A 23,164-nucleotide genomic window follows, 5' to 3' on the forward strand; every position below is an offset into this window, starting at 1 on the left:
CCGCATGTTGCAGGTCCTGTACGGGCCTTTCTGGATACAGAAAATGTTCGACTGCTGCCCTGGCCAGCACATTCTCCAGATCTCTCACCAACTGAAAACGTCTGGTCAATGGTGGCCGAGCAACTGGCTCGTCACAATACGCCAGTCACTACTCTTCATGAAATGTGGTATCGTGTTGAAGCAGCATGGGCAGCTGTACCTGTACACGCCATCCAAGCTCTGTTTGACTCAATGCCCAGGCGTATCAACGCCGTTATTACGATCAAAGGTGGTTGTTCTGGGTGCTGATTTCTCAGGATCTATGCACCGAAATTGCGTGAACATGTCATTTCTAGTATAATATATTTGTCCAATGAATACCCATTTATCATCTACATTTCCTCTTGGTGTAGCAATTTTAATTGCCAGTAGTGTATGTTTGTGATTAACATTGTAAGATCACAGTTAATGTAAGTGTAAGATAAGCCACTGAAAATTTAAAATGCAGGTACATTAATAACCGCTGTAACCGCCAGAACGTTGAAAGCAAGCATGTAAACGTGCATGCATAGTTTTGTACAGGCCCCGGATGTCAATTTCTGGGATGGACTTAGCTGTCTGTTGCACATGGTCGGTCAATAAAGGTACGGTTAATGCTGCTTGTGGATGACGTTGGAGTTGTCGTCCGATGATGTCCCACACTGGAGACAGATCTGGCGATGGAACTGCACAAGGTAACAAGTCGACAATTGTAGAGCATGATGGGTTACGACAGCGGTATGTGAGCGAGTGCTATTCTGTTGGAATTCAAGCACTCCGTCTTCAGGCCACAAGTGGCCCAACGGGACCATCCGACCGCCGTATCATCCTCCGTTGAGGATGCGGATAGGAGGGGCGTGTGGTCAGCACACCGCTCACCCGGTCGTTATGATGGTATTCTTGACCGAAGCCGCTACTATTCGGTCGAGTAGCTCCTCAATTGGCATCACGAGGCTGAGTGCACCCCGAAAAATGGCAACAGCGCATGGCGGCCCAGATGGTCACCCATCCAAGTGCTGACCACGCCCGACAGCACTTAACTTCTGTGATCTCACGGGAACCGGTGTATCCACTGCAGCAAGGCCGTTGCCCATCTTGTTGGAATGCCATTCATGAATGGTAGCTCAACATGTCGGGTCACCAGACTGACATACAAATTTTTCAGCCAGGGTGCATGGGATAGCCACGAGAGTGCTCCCGCTGTCATACGAAATCGGACGCCAGACCAGAACTCCAAGCGTAGGTCTAGCGCGTCTAGCACGCAGACGGAAGGCAACTGGCCTTCTTCTCACACACGACCCTCGTGGCTGCCGAGGCAGAACCAGTTTTCATCAGAAAACACAACAGAGCTCTACCCTGCGCCCCACTGTATTCTCGTTCGACACAAATGAAGTCGTAAATGCCAGTGGTTTGGGGTCAGTGGAAAGCACGCTACAAGATGTCTGGCTCGGAGATGTCCTTGAAGTAATCGATTTATAGCATTTGGCTGTGTCACTGTGGTGTCAAATGCTGTTCGAACTGCTGCTTCAGATACGATACGATGCGCCACAACCATACGCCGAACAGGACGGTCTTCCCTCTTGGCAGTGTAACGTGGCCGACCGAAGCCCGGTCGTCTTACGACGGAACATTCTCGTGAGCTCCGCTGCCAGTAAACACGTACAGTGGCTACATTACTGCCAAGTCTTTCTGAAATATCACAGAAGGAACATCCAGCTTCTCGTAGCCCTATTACATGACCTCCTTCAAACTCAGTGACGTGCTGATAATGATGTCTTTATTGCATTATAGATATTCTTGACTAACGTCAACTTACTTTTCCATTCTCAAAGGTAAGTAAAGCTCACAACCGTGATAGCGTGTATTTGAATCAAACCTGATTTGCATCTTCATAGTGGCACTGCTAGCGCCACTCTTACGCGCCTGGCACGAAATTTGAATAGGCATCATCTTTCAGACGGAGAAACGCGCCTACCAACTTTCGTTTATGTCGTACAACAGCTTCTTGGTGCTGCGATTTTTTCACGTCCCTGTATAAGGAGCAGACAGACGCAAAAAAAAAGAAAATAAACTATTTTGTTATTTGTAAAGTAATGGCCTTAACATTTAATTCATTTATAGCTCTGTCAGACAAGATGGTCACTGTCTTCATAGAATAATGTTGCTTACGGAACCACGACTGTACCCAGGATTACACCTCTTCGTCTGAAGCAAATCGATGGCCACGCATGCCTTTCTGCAGGGCTGCAAAAATGTGGAAATCGCAGGGGAGAGATCGGGACTGTATAGGAGATGTGTAAGGGCATCTCGGGGAAACTGCTGCAATGTAGGCCAAACAATCTGCCAACAGTATGCCCGCATGTTGCCAAGATTGTTTCGCCCACGATGCAAAAGTTTTACATCCTCTGTACAGTCCCGATCTCTCCCCATGCGATTTCCATGTTTTTGCAGTCCTGAAGAAAGGCATTCGAGATCATCGATTTGCTTCAGACGAAGAGGTGTAATCCTGGGTACAGTCATGGTTCTGTGGAGAGTCGCAAACATTTCTTCACGAAGGCATAGACCGTCTTGTCTTACAACGAGATAAATGTATTAACAGTTGTGTCTGTTACTTTTGAAATAATGAACAACTTACATTTTTTTGCATCTGTCTCGTTTTCATTTGTCTTAGCTTTGTCTTTTCCGAGTCAATTATACACTACGTGATCAAAAGTATCCGGACACACCCAGAAACATATGTTTTTCATATTAGGTGCATTCTGCTACCTACTGCCAGGTAGTCCATATCAGCGACCTAAATAGTCATTAGACATCGCGAGAGAGCAGAATGGGGCGCTCAGCGCAACTCACGGACTTCTAAAGAGGTCAGGTGATTGGGTGTCACTTGTGTCATACGTCTGTACGCGAGATTTTCACGCTCCTAAACATCCCTAGTTCCACTGTTTCAGATGTGATAGTGAAGTGGAAAAGTGAAGGGGCATGTACAGCACAAAAGCGTACAGGCCGACCTCGTCAGTTGATTGACAGAAACCGCCGACAGTTGAAGATGGTCGTAATGTGTAATAGGCAGACATCTATCCATGCCATCACACAGGAATTACAAACTGCAAGTGCTATGACAGTTAGGCGGGAGGTGAGAAAACTTGGATTTCATGGTCGACCGGCTGCTCATAAGCCACACATCACGCCGGTAAAAGCCAAACGACGCCTTGCTTGCTGTCAGAAACGTAAACATTGGACGATTGAACAGTAAAATTCGGAGGTGGTGGTGTTACGGTGTGGTCGTGTTTTTCATGCAGCAGACTTGCACTCCTTGTTGTTTTGCGTGGCACTATCACAGTACACACTGATGTTTTAAGCACCTTCTTGCTTCCCACTGTTGAAGAGCAATTCGGTGATGGTGATTACATTTTTCAGCACGATCGAGCACGTGTTCATAATGAACGGCCTGCGTCGGAGTGGTTACATGACAATAACATCCCTGTAACGGTCTGGCCTGCACAAAGTCCTGACGTAAATCCTATAGAACACCTTCGTGATGTTTTGGAACGCCGACTTCGTGCGAGACCTCACCGACCGACATCGATACCTCTCCTCAGTGAAGAATGGCCTGCCATTCCCCAAGGAACCTTCCAGCACCTGATTGAACGTATGCCTGCGAGAGTGGAAGCTGTCAACAAAACTGAGGGTGAGCCAACACCATATTGAATTTCAGCATTACCGATGGAGGGCGCCACGAACTTGTAAGAAATTTTGAGCCACGTGTCCAGATACGTCTGACTACATAGTGTATTTTGCTTAAGCTTCGCAAACATCCTGGAGAGAAAAGAAAACGGTTGTACTCGCTTTATTAAAGAAACTTTTATTTTGTACCTTATTATTATGCAGTGACAAATCAAAGTCGACCACATTGGCAGCTGAGAACCTAGAGATAACGTACGAGGGTATAATAAGGTCGAGGTCGTGTCCAATCAGTTTCTCTCTTGTTTTTATGTTCACTCTGTTTGAAACGTAACTATCTGCCTACGGGAAGTATAATAATTTTTGAACTCATAATTGGAAATTGCGCGACATTGTACCGTAATGTAACAGTATCATATATAACATGTATAATATAATTATATGCATGCTGTTTTGTGTGTCTTGACGTTTTGGTTGTCGAACGGAGCACTCGCGGATCGATGGGTGCAGCTCTCTCCTTATAAACCGTTAGCTATCCCTGTGTCAGCTAGCAGCTGAGGACAGGTGCTTCCTACACTTAACAATGGCTCCGCGCAACGTCTCGACACGTCACGAAAGGGTATATACTCGACGTATTTTTATTTTATTTACTTTGCAACTATGTTGCTTATGTGAGGTCATTTAAGATGAATAGCTGTGTCTTTCGTGGTGTAGTTCATTAATTTCAGAAACATTACTGGTATGAGAATGGTCTATGTACAACTGCAACCGGTTATCACACAATAAAAATAAAAACCATTTGCAATGTGGCCTGATTGTTTTCGTTACATTACTCGAAATATGTCTCTCATGTATACGGTGTTATGGGGACGGGTTAACACCGATGTGTGGTTTATTCCACTGATAACGAAACAGGTACTCACTAAGGTTCGTGGTGCGGTCGCTAGCCCCCTTGACACTCACCTGAAACAAAAGGAAACATTGTTTTAGTGTAAGGTAAATGCAGAGATAAACTCGCTTATTAGTAATTTTTTACTTTTGGTGGAACCTCGTTTATCTGGACAAGGTGAGGTCTATGTCATTTGGGTTTTCGAAAAACCGGATAATTCGGAAGTTAAGAAAAGGAATTGGGAGGAAATCGGTTGACACACAAATTATAAATTATTTTCACAAATATTTTCTTCAGAATCTGAAAAAATGGGTTTTCAATTATTACTGAATTTTCCATCTTAAGCTTACTGCAAATGAAGAGTATTTTACACCAGACGGGTTTAGATTTTATTTATAAAGCATCTGGAAATATGAGTACGTAATGCGTCTGGACATTTTGTTGTTTGCAAATCTGAAACACTCTTTCCTTATAAAATTGGCTTGTAATTTACGTAAGGCGTTAATGCCTGTTGTTTACATAGTCCGCAAAGCACTACTTTTTCCATCGTTTTCAGCCGAGATTGAGATTAATGAAATTTTTTACGTTCATAGCTCCAGAGAAAGGCCCGCTTTCCTTGCATGTACCTGTCTAAATTAATATTCCTTCACCTATTTACACCGTCGACTCACGTTAATGTGACCATTTGTTAAAGGCCTCAAAAACCACCCATTGCAGAGTGGACCGCTGGGAGATATGCAGGAAGAGAGCCAGTGAGGCTCTAGACGGTACAGACAGGGATGTGGAGCCATGCCGACTCCAGCACAGTGGCCAGTTGCGCTAGGTTTCTCGGTTCAGGATCTGTGGCACGTGCAGGGCAAGCGAGGTGCTCCCGCGGATTCTCGTTTGGGTTTACAGGGTGTTTCAAAAATGACCGGTATATTTGAAACGGCAATAAAAACTAAACGAGCAGCGATAGAAATACACCGTTTGTTGCAATATGCTTGGGACAACAGTATATTTTCAGGCGGACAAACTTTCGAAATTACAGTAGTTACAATTTTCAACAACAGATGGCGCTGCAAGTGATGTGAAAGATATAGAAGACAACGCAGTCTGTGGGTGCGCCATTCTGTACGTCGTCTTTCTGCTGTAAGCGTGTGCTGTTCACAACGTGCAAGTGTGCTGTAGACAACATGGTTTATTCCTTAGAACAGAGGATTTTTCTGGTGTTGGAATTCCACCGCCTAGAACACAGTGTTGTTGCAACAAGACGAAGTTTTCAACGGAGGTTTAATGTAACCAAAGGACCGAAAAGCGATACAATAAAGGATCTGTTTGAAAAATTTCAACGGACTGGGAACGTGACGGATGAACGTGCTGCAAAGGTAGGGCGACCGCGTACGGCAACCACAGAGGGCAACGCGCAGCTAGTGCAGCAGGTAATCCAATAGCGGCCTCGGGTTTCCGTTCGCCGTGTTGCAGCTGCGGTCCAAATGACGCCAACGTCCACGTATCGTCTCATGCGCCAGAGTTTACACCTCTATCCATACAAAATTCAAACGCGGCAACCCCTCAGCGCCGCTACCATTGCTGCACGAGAGACATTCGCTAACGATATAGTAGATTAAAACTGAAGAAACTGCAAAAAGGTGGGAATTTAAGGAGATGGGACCTGGATAAACTAAAAGAACCAGAGGTTGTACGGAGATTCAGGGAGAGCATAAGGGAGCAATTGACAGGAATGGGGGAAATAAATACAGTAGAGGAAGAATGGGTAGCTTTTAGGGATGAAATAGTGAAGGCAGCAGAGGATCAAGTAGGTAAAAAGACGAGGGATAGTAGAAATCCTTGGGTAACAGAAGAAATATTGAATTTAATTGATGAAAGGAGAAAATATAAAAATGCAGTAAGTGAAACAGGCAAAAAGGAATACAAACGTCTCAAAAATGAGATCGACAGGAAGTGCAAAATGGCTAAGCAAGGATGGCTAGAGGACAAATGTAAGGATGTAGAGGCCTATCTCACTAGGGGTAAGATAGATACCGCCTACAGGAAAATTAAAGAGACCTTTGGAGATAAGAGAACCACTTGTATGAGTATCAAGAGCTCAGATGGAAACCCAGTTCTAAGCAAAGAAGGGAAAGCAGGAAGGTGGAAGGAGTATATAGAGGGTATATAAAAGGGGGATGTACTTGAGGACAATATTATGGAAATGGAAGAGGATGTAGATGAAGATGAAATGGGAGATACGATACTGCGTGAAGAGTTTGACAGAGCACTGAAAGACCTGAGTCGAAACAAGGCCCCCGGAGTAGACAATATTCCATTGGAACTACTGATGGCCGTGGGAGAGCCAGTCCTGACAAAACTCTACCATCTGGTGAGGAAGATGTATGAGACAGGCGAAATACCCTCAGACTTCAAGAAGAATATAATAATTCCAATCCCAAAGAAAGCAGGTGTTGACAGATGTGAAAATTACCGAACTATCAGCTTAATAAGTCACAGCTGCAAAATACTAACACGAATTCTTTACAGACGAATGGAAAAACTAGTAGAAGCCAACCTCGGGGAAGATCAGTTTGGATTCCGTAGAAACACTGGAACACGTGAGGCAATACTGACCTTACGACTTATCTTAGAAGAAAGATTAAGGAAAGGCAAACCTACGTTTCTAGCATTTGTAGACTTAGAGAAAGCTTTTGACAATGTTGACTGGAATACTCTCTTTCAAATTCTGAAGGTGGCAGGGGTAAAATACAGGGAGCGAAAGTCTATTTACAATTTGTACAGAAACCAGATGGCAGTTATAAGAGTCGAGGGACATGAAAGGGAAGCAGTGGTTGGGAAGGGAGTAAGACAGGGTTGTAGCCTCTCCCCGATGTTGTTCAATCTGTATATTGAGCAAGCAGTAAAGGAAACAAAAGAAAAATTCGGGGTAGGTATTAAAATTCATGGAGAAGAAATAAAAACTTTGAGGTTCGCCGATGACTTTGTAATTCTGTCAGAGACAGCAAAGGACTTGGAAGAGCAGTTGAATGGAATGGACAGTGTCTTGAAAGGAGGATATAAGATGAACATCAACAAAAGCAAAACAAGGATAATGGAATGTAGTCTAATTAAGTCGGGTCATGCTGAGGGAATTAGATTAGGAAATGAGGCACTTAAAGTAGTAAAGGAGTTTTGCTATTTGGGGAGCAAAATAACTGATGATGGTCGAAGTAGAGAGGATATAAAATGTAGGCTGGCAATGGCAAGGAAAGCGTTTCTGAAAAGAGAAATTTGTTAACATCCAGTATTGATTTAAGTGTCAGGAAGTCATTTCTGAAAGTATTCGTATGGAGTGTAGCCATGTATTGAAGTGAAACATGGACAATAAATAGTTTGGACAAGAAGAGAATAGAAGCTTTCGAAATGTGGTGCTACAGAAGAATGCTGAAGATTAGATGGGTAGATCACATAACTAATGAGGAAGTATTGAATAGGATTGGGGAGAAGAGAAGTTTGTGGCACAACTTGACCAGAAGAAGGGATCGGTTGGTAGGACATGTTCTGAGGCATCAAGGGATCACAAATTTAGTATTGGAGGGCAGCGTGGAGGGTAAAAATCGTAGAGGGAGACCAAGAGATGAATACACTAAGCAGATTCAGAAGGATTTAGGTTGCAGTAGGTACTGGGAGATGAAAAAGCTTGCACAGGATAGAGTAGCATGGAGAGCTGCATCAAACCAGTCTCAGGACTGAAGACCACAACAACAACAACAACAACATAGTGCACAGGATTAATGACGGCGATATGCATGTGGGCAGCATTTGGTTTACTGACGAAGCTTATTTTTACCTGGACGGCTTCGTCAATAAACAGAACTGGCGCATATGGGGAACCGAAAAACCCCATGTTGCAGTCCCATCGTCCCTGCATCCTCAAAAAGTACTGGTCTGGGCCGCCATTTCTTCCAAAGGAATCATTGGCCCATTTTCAGATCCGAAACGATTACTGCATCTCGCTATCTGGACATTCTTCGTGAATTTGTGGCGGTACAAACTGCCTTAGACGACACTGCGAACACCTCGTGGTTTATGCAAGATGGTGCCGGGCCACATCGCGCGGCCGACGTCTTTAATTTCCTGAATGAATATTTCGATGATCGTGTGATTGCTTTGGGCTATCCGAAACATACAGGAGGTGGCGTGGATTGGCCTCCCTATTCGCCAGACATGAACCCCTGTGACTTCTTTCTGTGGGGACACTTGAAAGACCAGGTGTACCGCCAGAATCCAGAAACAATTGAACAGCTGAAGCAGTACATCTCATCTGCATGTGAAGCCATTCCGCCAGACACGTTGTCAAAGGTTTCGGGTAATTTCATTCAGAGACTACGCCATGTTATTGCTACGCATGGTGGATATGTGGAAAATATCGTACTATAGAGTCTCCCAGACCGCAGCGCCATCTGTTGTCGAAAATTGTAACTACTGTAATTTCGAAAGTTTGTCTGCCTGAAAATGTACTGTTGTCCCAAGCATATTGCAACAAACGGTGTATTTCTATCGCTGCTCGTTTAGTTTTTATTGCCGTTTCAAATATACCGGTCATTTTTGAAACACCCTGTAAATCCGGCGAGTCCGGTGGCCAGGGCAGTACGGTAAACTCATAGTGGTGCTCTTCGAACCACGCACGTACACTGCGAGCTGTGTGACACGTTCCACTGTCCTGCTCGTCGATACCAACTTGCCGAGGAAAAACAAACTGCATTTAAGGCTGAACATGGTCCCCGAGAATAGAAGCGTACTTGTCTTGATCCATTGTACCTTCCAGAACGACGAGACCATTCAGAAACGCCACGAAAACATTCAACCAGACCATAACGCTCTCTTCTCCAGCCTGGATTCTTCCGACGCTTGTTAGTTAGTTATATGTTCCATAGATCATTTGTTCCAAATGTTCAAATGTGTGTGGATTCCTAAGGGACCAAACTGCTTAGGTCATCGATCCCTAGACTTACGCACTACTTAAACTAACTTATGCTAAGAACAATACACACACCCATGTCCGAGGAAGGACTCGAACCTCCGGCGGGTGAGGCCGCGCGGTTCGTGACCTGACGCCTCAAACCGCGCTGCCACTCAGCGCAGCTTATAGAGCATTTTGACGATTCTTCTAATGTAATGATGTAGAACGAATTAGTTCACAAGATATGTACATTAGTGTCAACATTAATGAACACATTAGTTTTAGTGGTCCTCACACAACTACACTTTTTTCAGAGTGTTTCCTTTCAGACGTTTCACACCGTACACGCCAATGGCCATTTGACCGAAGGAGCATAAAACGTGATCCACTTAGTGGATGAACAGTTCCGGTATTCGCGTGCAAATTCCAGCCTTCGTCGCCGATGAATTGCAGTCAGCATGCATGCATGACGCAGGCGACTGCGGCGGAGGCGCGTTCGTAGCAACATTCAATGAACGGTAGTTGAAGCGGCGCTGTTCGTAGCCCCTTGATTAATCCGGGCGATCAGTTGCTCAACAGCTCCCCGTCTATCCTCCCGTCCACATCTCCGTATCCATCGTTCATCCTGGTCATCTATGACCCGAGATACACCACACTTGCCTCGGCGCCGGTTTTCGATAGCGCGATTTTGCCACGCACTGTGCACTTTAGCCACTGTGGCGCCCGAACTGTTTACAAATTTAGCCGTTTCAGAAATGCTTCCACCTTTGCTGCAAAAGCCAATGATAAAGCCCATGTGGACATCAGATAAATCGCTCCGTTTTCGCATTGCAATAACGACTGCATTGTTTCCTGCTTGACACGCTTTTTATATAGCCTCCACTGCTAGTGCTGCCATCTACCGTCTATGTTTGGTGCTGAGGGTCGATCAAAGGCGGTAGTCACGTTAATGTGACTGGACCGTGTGTTGTGCAAGTTACAGTCCCTGTAAAACTCGCTTTGTTGTGTCCCGTAAGGAACGTGTAAATAGAGACTACAAAATTTGCTTTCATTCTCTCTCTCTCTTTCTGTGTGTGTGCTTTCATTCTCTCTCTCTCTATCTCTCTCTCTCTCTGTGTGTGTGTGTGTGTGTGTGTGTGAGAGCGCAACCCTCCTTCCGACATAACACGAGCGAGACCTAACGACTAGGCTCACACATTCCGTTTTCTTACAATGGAAGTACAATATTACACACAATCAAGACAGCGCTGTGCCTGATGGCGGCAGCTGAGTCGATGCAGTCGACTGGTGTTAACATTTTTCCTTCTGCTGTCAACTTGCCTACATTTGTTAACAGACAATAGTGAGTTCAACGTGACATCTGCTTTGGTACACGAAAGCAGATGTGACATTCAAAGTTAACAAGTAATATACCACATTACTCATTTTCGAATAATTTTAAAAACACTAATCCATCACCAGACTCCAAAGAAAAAAAAAAGAAAAGATAGGACAGTGAGGACAACACAGAATGGTTAACACTGAGCCAGAGTACACAGTATTGCTGGCATTAGCACTGTGCTCCACTGCAGACTGTTACTGAACACCCGCGAGCATATGGAATAGGTTCCAAGGTAAGTGAATGGCATGAGGCCTTCGTAAGTGATGGAACCCAGTAAGCTGTCTCCGACGGCGAGTGCTCATCAGAAACAAGTGAATCGTCAAGAACGCCACAGGGAAATATGATATGACCACCATTGTTCTCTAGATAGACTGATGAGCCAAAACACGATCATCTGCTTAATGGCTAGTTTGTCCATCTCTGGAACGAAAAACATCACTGATTCTGCGTATCAGGGATCCATCAGTTTGTTGTTAGATTTCTGGCATTAGGTGTCTACGCGCAGGTCTTGAAATTCGCATAAATAACGGGTCGCTGATATGTGTACGCGGTTATGGTGCCCGACAGCGCCCCTGATGGGTTCCATAGGGTTTGCATCAAACGAATTTGGTCGCCGAGACATCAACGCTGGTTCACTATAATGTTTCTCAAAATACTGTAGCACCATTCTGCCTCTGAGGCACGGACAATTATACTGCTGAAAGATGACGTAGCCGTCGGAGAAGACATCAAAGCGTGCAGGTATAGAAGTGCTTTGCAGCTTTCAGAGTGTCTTCGATTACTATCACAGGTCCCATGCAAGCGCAGGGGAATGTCTCCCATAGCAAAATATTGCTCCCAGCAGCCTGCGTCCGTGGCGCGCTGCACTTTACGAGCCGCCGTTCATCTCGATGGCGGCGTTTTCCAAGACGACCATCGACATAGTGTCGCAAAAATGAGATTCACCCGAAGAGCCGACACGTTTCCATTGATCAACGGTCGAATACCGATGGTCCCGTGAGCATTGCAATCGCAACTGACGATGTCGTTGGGTCAACCTGTCAACACATTGGGGTGCTCTGCTGCGGAGCTCCATGTTCCATAACGTACAATGAACGGTGTGTTCCGAAACACTTTGTATGCATCATCATTGTGTTCTTTCGACAAAGATGGCACTCATCACCATCTGGCCTACTTTACTGAGCAGACATGCCTCCGAATCCCACGTTCTGTATAGAGTCGTGGACGTCCAACCATTTAGCGCCTAGTAGTAATTTCACTGTCTTTCTCCCTCTTTCCGTAGGTGCTCACGACAGTAGCACGTGAACATTCGACCATATCGAACATTTCGAGATACTCGTTCACAGGCTGTGCTTAATAATAATCTGCCCTTTGTCAAAGTCGCTTATCTCAATGGATTTCCCCATTGCAGCCCATATCTTCGCTAGCGTGATACTCTGTCCGTATCTACTCCGCTTATATACTTTTGTTACAGCGCTGTGCCTGCAACTCCACCAGGCCGCATCCAACGTCGCGGTGGGCAGTTGTCATAATGTTTCGGCTTATCAGTGTAGCCGGGCAGTGTGGCCGTGCGGTTCTAAGCGGTTCAGTTTGGCACCGCGTGACCGCTACGGTCGCAGGTTCGAATCCTGCCTCGGGCATGGATGTGTGTGATGTCCTTAGGTTGGTTAGGCTTAAGTAGTTCTAAGTTCTGGGGGACTGATGACCACAGCAGTTGGGTCCCATAGTGCTCAGAGCCATTTGAACCATTTATCAGTGTACGTAAATGATCTGACGGACAGGACGAACAGCAATCTGCGGCTTTTCGCTGATGCTGCCGTGGTGCACGGGAAGGTGTCATCGTTGAGTGACTGTAGAAGCGCACAGGATGACTTAGACAAAATATCTAGTTCGGTGATGAATGGCAGCTCGCTCTAAATATCGAAAAATGAAAGTTAATGTACATGTGTAGGGGAAACAAGCCTGTAATGTTAGATTACAGCATTAGCGGTGTGCTCTCTCACGGAGTCACGTCGATTAAATATCTAAACATTACGTTGCGAGGCGAAATCAAATGTAACGAGCACGGAAGGTCGGAGATAAGGAAGGTGAATGGTCGACTACGGTTTATTGGAAAAAACTTTAGGAACGTGTAGCTCATCTATAAAGGAGAATGCGTGTTGAACGCTAGAGATCGATTCTTGAGCACTGCTAGACTGTTTGGGATACATATCAGGTCGGATTTAAGGTAGACATCGAAGCAATTCAGAAGCGTGGTGCTAGATTTGTTACCGGTAGGCAAATGTTTCGGATATGCTTTGTAAACTCGAATGTTTCGCGAAACACTGTTGAGAAAATTTATGGTACGGAGCATTTGCACATGGCTGAAAAACGATCTACTACCGCCAGCGAGGACTCTGAGAAAGACCCGCGATGACATGACGAGAGAAATTAGGGCTCGTACGGAGGGATCAACACAGTCGCTCTTTCCCTCCCTCCACTTGCGAGTGGAAATGGAAAGGAAATTACTAAAAAAATTGGTTCAAATGGCTCTGAGCACTATCGGACTTAACATCTGAGATCATCAGTGCCATAGACTTAGAACTACTGAAACCTAACTAAGGACATAACACACATCCATGCCCGAGGCAGGATTCGAACCGGCGACCGTAGCAGCAGCGCGGTTCCGGACTGAAGCGCCTAGAACCGCTCGGCCACGGCGACCGGCAGGAAATTACTAGTATTGGTATAAAGTACCCTCTGCAGATATCGTGCGATGGCTGTGTATGTAGATGTATAAGTAGATTCTGGTTAATAGCGTTTCTAAACAAGTTAATAGAGGTACGGTGTCGTACGTCTTCCTGCGACTTTTGTCGATTCTGCTACTCCCAATAATCACAAAACCAATTGTCTCCGTGTAGTTTGTGTGGTGTCACCGCCAGACACCACACTTGCTAGGTGGTAGCTTTTAAATCGGCCGCGGTCCGTTAGTATACGTCGCACCCGCGTGTCACAACTATCAGTGATTGCAGACCGAGCGCCGCCACACGGCAGGTCTAGTCTAGAGAGACTCACTAGCACACGCGCCAGTTGTACAGCCGACTTTGCTAGCGATGGTTCACTGTCTACATACGTTCTCGTTTGCAGAGACGACAGTTTAGTATAGCCTTCAGCTACGTCATTTGCTACGACCTAGCAAGGCGCCATATTGAGTTACTATAATTACTTCAAGAATGTATTTTGAGCAGATAATATTGTGAATCATGTACCGTCAAGAGCGACGTTCATCATTAATGGATTAAAGTTAAGTATGAAACTAATTACGTCCGCTTTCTGAATTCTCTTTCCTTATCATGTTCCAGACCTCACGTCAGTATAGTTCTTCCCTCCTCACGCCAGCCTGCGTGAACTAGAACGCGTGCATTTCGGTCTCCCTCGTAACACGGTGTTGGCTCTTCTGCTAACACAAAAGTATGCATCCAATAATATTCTTGTACAGTCTGTCGTGTGGAATGAACTGATTCTGGTATTGGCCACGAGAGGTTCTTCACTACGGCGATGGACGATAACGAATATTTCACTCGACGACCGTGTCGGGATTAACAGAACTTCATTTCGTAACTGGTGCTCGGAAAATCACTCACCCTTGTTCTCGGATTCCAGAAAATATGTATGGTATCCCTAATGGCCACAGGATGGAATACAGAGGCTCGGCTCGGAAATGATACGTTACATTACACATGGGTAGGCTTACAAGAAAAACTGCACTGCATCAGTAATAGAGAACAAGTTAACTTGGCGAGAAGACCTCTGTTTCAACGGTCGCAACTTGCAGATTGCTGAATACTAGGGTCGTGATGCTGTTAGTTGTCAAAGCGGGCGGCACCTGTATCTCACTGGCAGTTAAGGGCGGACGGCGCGGGCCGACTCCAAACTGTAGCTTTGCAGAGTGGAGGGAGCCATCAGTAATTCAAAGCGCCGCCGACGGGAGAGACAGGTGGGGGTGGGAGGCGTGTGCTGTGCGGCAAGGCAACTGTCTGCCAGACAAGGCCGGGCTGACGTCCTGCGATAGCGTCTGGTGGCTGCAGCCGCGGGGGCCGATGCCCAGGGCTGGACGCCGTCTCGCCTCCCAAGGGGGGACACACCCCTGTCTCCCTGCGGTTGCCACTACGCTAGTGTTCCCAAACTGAAGTTCGGCCAGCGTGCTTCCTGCACACTATGTCAAAAGGGTCACAAAACAAGACAGAGCTGAGAAGAGTCTATTTTATCTTCCCTCTTTTCTTCATCGCTCGCATCTCCTATCATGCACGAAGTGAGGGGCGATGGGTTTCTACACGTCTAAAGAAAGCAAATAACGATATTTTATTTATTGTGCGTTTACTGTACAGTAGGAAGAAATTATTATTACGTCCGTAGATAATGTGGGTGTGTAAAGGGTGTGAAATTTAGCGCACAGGGCTGCCACCTCTAGCAGTAACAATGGCTCTAGTCTGGCTGGACACTGAATCCAGCTGAAGATGGAAGATAAATTACAGTGAGTGTGGAGGTGGGGGCTGGGGTGGGAGGTTGTGTCATAGTGTTCATGCCGCCTCCCCCTCCCCTCCTAAAAACTCGTGCGGTAAAAAAATAAAGAATAAATATTAATATTTCGTGAAGTACGGTTTTAAACAGGGAAAAGCTTAGCATCACATTCAGATGCGGTTTAGTAGAAGACATTCATGGAGTAAGGCTACAATATAAACCAAAATATAGGCAATTTACAATGACCGAATCAGAGTTAGTCTGATTTAACTTGAAACACGATACGCGATCTTTTCGCGTTCACAAATAATTTTCTTTTATGTTTGTGCAAGCCTATAATGGGCTTAATTAATCTAAGAGGAAGGAGATCAATTTCATTTTGTATTACTATAGGCAATACAATACCGTTACGGTGTGCAACAAGGCAGTTGTTGCTACCTATAGATCGTGTATTGTGACGTGAGAAATTTTTACTACATTGTGCCAGGGCTTACCAACATCGCAGTACAACTTCTGGTTTTGTACTGTATTAAAATGTCTTAATATAATGTATTAAGAAAAACATTTTTTGTGGTGCAGAATTCTCACTTTCACGTATAATCTTTTCATTTAATCAGTTCTGATTTTAACTGCTCCTTTTCGCTTTATATAAACATATTATTATTATACACTATTAGCCATTAAAATTGCTGCACCAAGAAGAAATGCCGATGACAAACGGGTATTCATTGCACAAATATATTATACTAGAAATGACATGTGATTACATTTTCACGCAATTTGGGTGCATAGATCCTGAGAAATCAGTACCCAGAACAACCACCTCTGGTCGTAGTAACGGCCTTGATACGCCTCGGCTTTGAGTCAAACAGAGCTTGGATGGCTTGTACAGGTACAGCTGCCCATGCAGCTTCAACACGATACCACATTTCATGAAGAGTAGTGACTGGCGTATTGTGACGAGCCAGTTGCTCGGCCACTATTGATCAGACGTTTTCAATTGGTGAGAGATCTGGAGAATGTGCTGGCCAGGGCAGCAGTCGAACATTTTCTGTATCCAGAAAGGCCCGTACAGGACCTGCAACATGCGGTCGTGCATTATCCTGCTGAAATGTAGGGTTTCGCAGGGATCGAATGAAGGGTGGAGGCACGGGTCGTAACACATCTGAAATGTAACGTCCACCGTTCAAAGTGCCGTCAATGCGAACAAGAGGTGACCGAGACGTGTTACCAATGGCACCCCATACCATCACGCTGGGTGATACGCCAGTATGGTGATGACGAATACACGCTTCCAATGTGCGTTCACCGCGATGTCACCAAACACAGATGCGACCATCATGATGCTGTAAACAGAACCTGAATTCATCCGAAAAAATGACGTTTTGCCATTCGTGTACCCAGGTTCGTCGTTGAGTACACCATCGCAGGTGCTCCTGTCTGTGATGCAGAGTCAAGGGTAACCGCAGCCATGGTCTCCGAGCTGATAGTCCATGCTGCTGTAAACGTCGTCGAACTGTTCGTGCAGATGGTTGTTGTCTTGCAAACGTCCCCATCTGTTGACTCTGGGATCGAGACGTGGCTGCACGATCCGTTACAGCCATGCGGATAAGATGCCTGTCATCTCGACTGCTAGTGATACGAGGCCGTTGGGATCCAGCACGGCGTTCCGTATTACCCTCCTGAACCCACCGATTCCATATTCTGCTAACAGTCATTGGATCTCGACCAACGCGAGGAGCAATGTCGCGATACGATAAACCGCAATCGCGATAGGCTACAATCCGACTTTTATCAAAGTCAGAAACTTGATGGTACGCATTTCTCCTCCTTACACGAGGCATCACAACAACGTTTCACCAGGCAACGCCGGTCAACTGCTGTTTGTCTATGAGAGATGGGTTGGAAAATTTCCTCGTGTCAGCACGTTGTAGGTGTCGCCACCGGCGCTAACATTGTGTGAATGCTCTGAAAAGCTAATCATTAGCATATTACAGCATCTTCTTCCTGTCGGTCAACTTTCTCGTCTGTAGCATGTCATCTTCGTGGTGAAGCAATTTCAAGGGCCAGTAGTTTATTCAATGTTTTATAAATTTTATCGTCATTTTTATTAAAATCCCTTACATCTATGCTACGTAAGTGGGGATGACAACAAGTTATATTTCGGTAGGGGTAGACAGTAACAAGCTAACGCGAACTATCCCCGTCCAACCTTCTTTCCCCAATTTGTTGGCTTTCGGATCGTACCTATGCAGCCATATCAACACTGGAAATGGTATATTGCACTTTGTTGTGACAATTCAGAGTAGCCATTAGTTTAAGTCGTATCTTGGGACAAAGTTACATAGCCATAACAAAGGACTCATTCTCACATAAAATAGGTGTTAAAACAGAGTCCAAGCCTGCGTGGCGTCCCTAACGAGCTTTTACTCGAGGGACGTCGAACACTAGTATTCTTCGCCTTTTTTCCGAGTAATCACGATTTTGTAAAAGTTGGCGACCATGACAGGAATTATGTATCCCTCACTTTTAACACCTCGTCGTTTTAGGAACGCTTACGCCCCTGGGGAGTTACCTACCGTTGATGATAGCCGCTTGTTCTGAGACGAGACGGGGATACCGTCGTTACGTGTGAATACGGCAGAGGAGCCCTGTGTGACAGACAGGACGCGTGGAGCGGCATTAGCATTCCATCAGGCGGCGGCCGTCACATTATGTAAATATGCGCGCCGGCGGTTGCAGGAAGGCGGTAGGACGGGCGGCAGCCGCCGCGGCATGTCGCGAAGGCGTCGTTAGCGGGCACGCGTCCTCCGGGCGACCACTCGACGCCACCAGCGCCGCCGACACCCCAGGGCGACGCGTCGCCGGCCCGTCGAGAGCCGGGGGGGGGGGGGGGGCGCCGGCCAGCGGGACTCGTTTGCTTGCCGCGGCGCTGCTGATCCACCTCTGCCTCCCCCACGTGTGCATCCTCCTCCTCTTCCGCGCCAATTCTCCGTCTCCGCGGAGCACCTGCGTCGCGTCACCGGGGCGCTGGTTACAGGAGGCGCTGGCGACTCTTTATGCTCTTTCGCCCGGCTCTCCACTGCGACCACTTGCTGTGGACACGCGTCGCAGCTCCCGCGAAGCGCGTCCGGACCACACGGAGAGTTCCAGCACTCGTGAGCAGCATACGTACCTTTTCTGTTTCCCATAGCCAAACGAAAAGCGAGAATGGAGGAACAGAATGTAAAGATTATTTACACTGAGGTGACAAATGTCATGGGATAGCGATATGCATATATGCAGACGGCGGCACACAAGGTACAAAAGGACAGTGTCAAGAGTATAATGAGAATACCAAATTTCAGCATCACCTGTCACTACGGGAAAAGCAATGGCCGACGGCATTCACGTAACGAAAGAGAGCAGCGGCATTTGTGTAGAGTTGTCCGTGCTAACACAGACGCAACACTGCATGAAATAACCGCAGAAATCAATGTGGAACGTACGGCGAACGTATCCCCTAGCACAGTGCGGCGAAATCTGGCGTTAATGGACTATGGCAGTAGGCGACCCACGCGAATGCCTTCGTTAACAACAGGACATCACATGTAGCGCCTTTCCTGGACTCGTGACCATATCGGTTGGACCCTTGACGAGTAAAAAACCGTGTCTTGGTCAGACGAATTGTGATTTCATCTGGTAAGAGCTGACGGTAGGGTTCGAGTGTGGCACAGATTCCACGAAGCCAAGGATACAAGTTGTCAACAAGGCTCTGTTCAAGTTCTTGGTTGGCTCCATAATGGTGTGGTCTTTGTTTATGCGGAATGGACTGGGACAACTGGATGTTTGGTTACTTGGAGACCATATGCAGCCATTGAGGGCGTCACATACCCAAACAACGGTGGAATTTTTATGGATGACAATGCGACGTGTCACCGTGCAACAATTATTCGTGATTATTTTGAAAACATTCTGGACAATTCGAGCGAATGATTTGGCACACCAGATCGCCCGACATAAATACCGTCGAATATTTATGGGAGATAATCGATAGGTCAGTTCATGCACAAAATCCTGCACCGGCAACACTTTCGCAATAATGGACGGTTGTTGAGGCAGCATGGCCCAATATTTCTGCTGGGGACTTCCAACGACTTGCTGAGTGCACGCTACGTCGAGTCGCTGCACTACGCCGCGCAAAGGGAGGTCGTCATAATGTTAGGAGGTATCCCATGACTTTTCATCACCTCAGTGTATAGTCTTTTGTCTTTTATATGTCCCCAACTGGAATGTCTGCATCCGACGTCTGTCATATACAGGTCGTAGACAAAAATATGGGAAAACGGCAAACAGAACATCTTACATATTTTAAACATAGCTGCACAACAGCAACGGTTTCACGTAATCAAATTATAAACAGCCGACCAGTTGCAATGGATAAAAAATTCTTTACCTAGATTTCGATAAATATAAATTCGTCTTCCTCAGAAGGTAACCTAAGGGCAATGAACATCATAACTTACATTAGAAAAGTATGAAACTTATAAGCCAAGAATAACTGTTAAGACAAATTAGAGAACTCTTGCATTACAGAAGTATGATACCGACGACTGGTACTTACAATTTTACATTAATAAGGACTAATGTACCATCGCCGTTTTTCCAATTGTCGACATAGATCCATGTGTCAAAAATAAAATATAGCCCTAGAATTAGGGTTTGTCACGTTAATATAAAATAGCCCATGGATCTTGCAGAGCTCACAACCGACTGAGTGTAATCGGCGAGCGTAGTTACTCTGAAAACAGGGCCCGGTGGCGCTCGTGCCGAGAAACATGTGCCAACTGGCGTACAAAGGCAACGTGTAAATTATCAGTATTAATAACGCCCTCAGATAGAGTAACTATAAAAAAAGGATGGAAATTAACACTCCCGTTATATAAGTGTGGGAGCATTGGTACAAATAATGTAGTTATACACCAAAAAGGCAGGTGGCGCTTACGCCGAGAGACTTACGCCCAGTGGCATATACAGCCAAAATATAAAAAATTACATTACTATATTAGTGAAGCCTACAAACGGTATACATGTCAGAACTTTAAAATCGACAATAATGGCTCTTGTCAAGAAAGAATTACGAACACTGGTACACGATCCTGTTCACAGGAAAAACAAAAATTTTTTAGAGCCAGGCAAAATCACATAAGGGCCTTTGTACGCCAATTGGCACATGTTTCTCGGCACGAGCGCCACCGGGCTCTGTTTTCAGAGTAACTACGCTCGCCGATTACACTCAGTCGGTTGTGAGCTCTGCAAGATCCATGGGCTATTTTATATTAACGTGACAAACCCTAATTCTAGGGCTATATTTAATTTTTGACACATGGATCTATGCCGACAATTGTAAAAACGGCGATGGTACATTAGTCCTTATTAATGTAAAATCGTAAGTACCAGTCGTCGTTATCATACTTCTGTAATGCAAGAGTTCTCTAATTTGTCCTAAAATTTATTCTTGGCTTATAAGTTTCATACTTTTCTAATGTAAGGTATGATGTACATTGCCCTTAGGTTACCTTCTGTAGAAGACAAATTTATATTTGTCGAAACCTAGGTAAAGAATTTTTTATCCATTGCAACTGGTCGGCTGTTTATAATTTTATTACAACATGTTACCATGCTAATAAGGTGCAGGAAAACCATTGGCTTTTAAAACAGCCTCCAGCTGTCACGGAAAGACAAATACAGCTCCTGTTGGTTTTCGCGGGATCTTATACCATTCTTCCTGCGGAATATTGACAACTTTAGGTAACAAGGATGGAGTTGGATAGCGATCGTGCACTCGTCTTTCCAAAGAAGACCACGAAGTCTGAATAATATTGAAATCCGGTGACTGTGATGGCCAGGAGAGATGCGATCATTCATCTTCGTGCTCGCTAAGGCAGTCCCGGACGATGCGAGATGTGTGTACGTTTTCCTGTTGTGGGCATTTACATCACTGATGAGTCATTTTGGAATTCCAGCTCGCCTTACACTTCCCTGCTTATGGAGCTCTCTTCGTGTTGTTTTGCTGCTGACAGGGGTCACGAGTGCGACATTCAGTTCTGCAGAGACTTTTGCAGCTACCATCTGCCTAGTTTTCGTCATAGTCCTCTTGAATGACCGCGCGTCAAGATCAATCAACACAGACTTTCATCCGCGTTGTCAGTTAGCGAGCGACGTTTTCCTGCTCTCCATGTATGCGGTATGAATCTTCGATACTGTGCGTCTTGAAACACCTAACACAACAGCTTCCTGGGTTACGGAAGCATCTTCCATACACACACCAGCAATATGCCCACGTCCGAATTCACTTAGCTCCGACATAACACATTCGTAATTATAGAGAACATTTTTGTGACATGTCTAAGAGCGACATGTACACTGTAGAAGAAGGAGCGTGGCACGCCTGTATATGTCGCTCTCAGACGTCTTCCCCGTCAACAGAGGAGAAAGTCTCTGAAGATCTCTAGCGCATTGTGGACGAAACGTTAGGAACAGAACAGTTTCGTAGACCACGACCAGCAGCAAGGTCGTCCTTTTGACGGTTGGAAGCTTGAGAGCCAGTTTCCAGCGGAAAGTACTTTTTCCAGGCTGAACATGAGGCATCGCTCCGAGTGGTTTATGGATGGAATCTACTGTGCTGGCTTAAAGATAGAGGCTTTCCTATGAAGGCATACGTTTCCAAGCACCTATTCGAAATAAATTTGTGAAAAGCCGTGGCTGCACTTTCCAGAGGAACTCTTGCAGTGGGAACACCAAATGACAAACAAAAACACCTGTGTCCTGCTTCTGAGACTGATTGCGTGATGTTTAAAAATGACAAATTTGTCGAGGCTGAATTGAAGCGAACGAATTACTCGTCTGGTGCAACTGCAAACAGCCTAAGACGGCAGCAACGATAAAGACTGGTACAATATAGACGAGGAGACTCAAAAAATAAGTTACTCGTGTCGTATTACGTTACGATCATTGCACGACCCGAACAGCGCAATGTCAGGAGAGAGCACATGTTCTGCATTTGCTGCAGACACAGTTCTGCTGCGGTGCGTCACAGTGTGGAAGAGAAATGGCGCGGCAACTGGAAACGTACTCCAAAACTGGAGTACGCGGCACATTAAGATTCTTGTTGGCAAATGTCTAAAGTGCACACATACTCAGCGCCAAATTCTGACGCTGTATGGACCAAATGCAGTGTCGTGTCCAGCTGTGGTAAACCGGTGCCGCCAGTTTGGCCAAGGCGGCACAGACGTGTGCACTGCTGCTCGGGAAGGGAGTCCATCGACATCGACCCCAGGCGACAGCGTCCAGGCAATCGAGGAACTGATCCGCAGCAATCGCAGATTTGAGGACCCTCACATAGTGGCTCTAGAATGGCGGTGTAGCTAAGGAGCGGATTTCTATCGTCGAGGAGATAAAAGACTGGTAGGACGTTCCGACCGTTCTTTACACAGACTTGATGACTATGTTGAAAAATAGTGTCATATATTTTACGACGACAAAATTAATCAGAATTTACTGACGATTCTGGAGTGATCTTGGACACTTGTAGCAACCGGATGTGACGACTACAGGGTCAAGTGCAACGCGCGCTCTGCTAAGTCATTCATTCTTTCCCTCCTCTGTGTTGCCACAGAAAAGATGTAACAGTTCGCACTTGTAATGGAAAGGCAAGACATGCTAGGGGCTTATTTGTACTCCGCCACATCAAACCAGAACACTGAGATTCTGCTATTGT

General features: G+C 45.7%; 1 pseudogene; it reads right to left on the bottom strand.

Moving 5' to 3' along the window:
- Positions 1–991: 991 nt before the first annotated feature.
- LOC126428618 (5S ribosomal RNA) lies at positions 992–1,109 on the bottom strand (annotated as a pseudogene).
- Between the last annotated feature and the right edge of the window lie 22,055 nt (positions 1,110–23,164).

Source organism: Schistocerca serialis, chromosome 1 (genome assembly GCF_023864345.2).
Source record: "Schistocerca serialis cubense isolate TAMUIC-IGC-003099 chromosome 1, iqSchSeri2.2, whole genome shotgun sequence".
Taxonomy (NCBI): Eukaryota; Metazoa; Arthropoda; class Insecta; order Orthoptera; family Acrididae; genus Schistocerca; species Schistocerca serialis.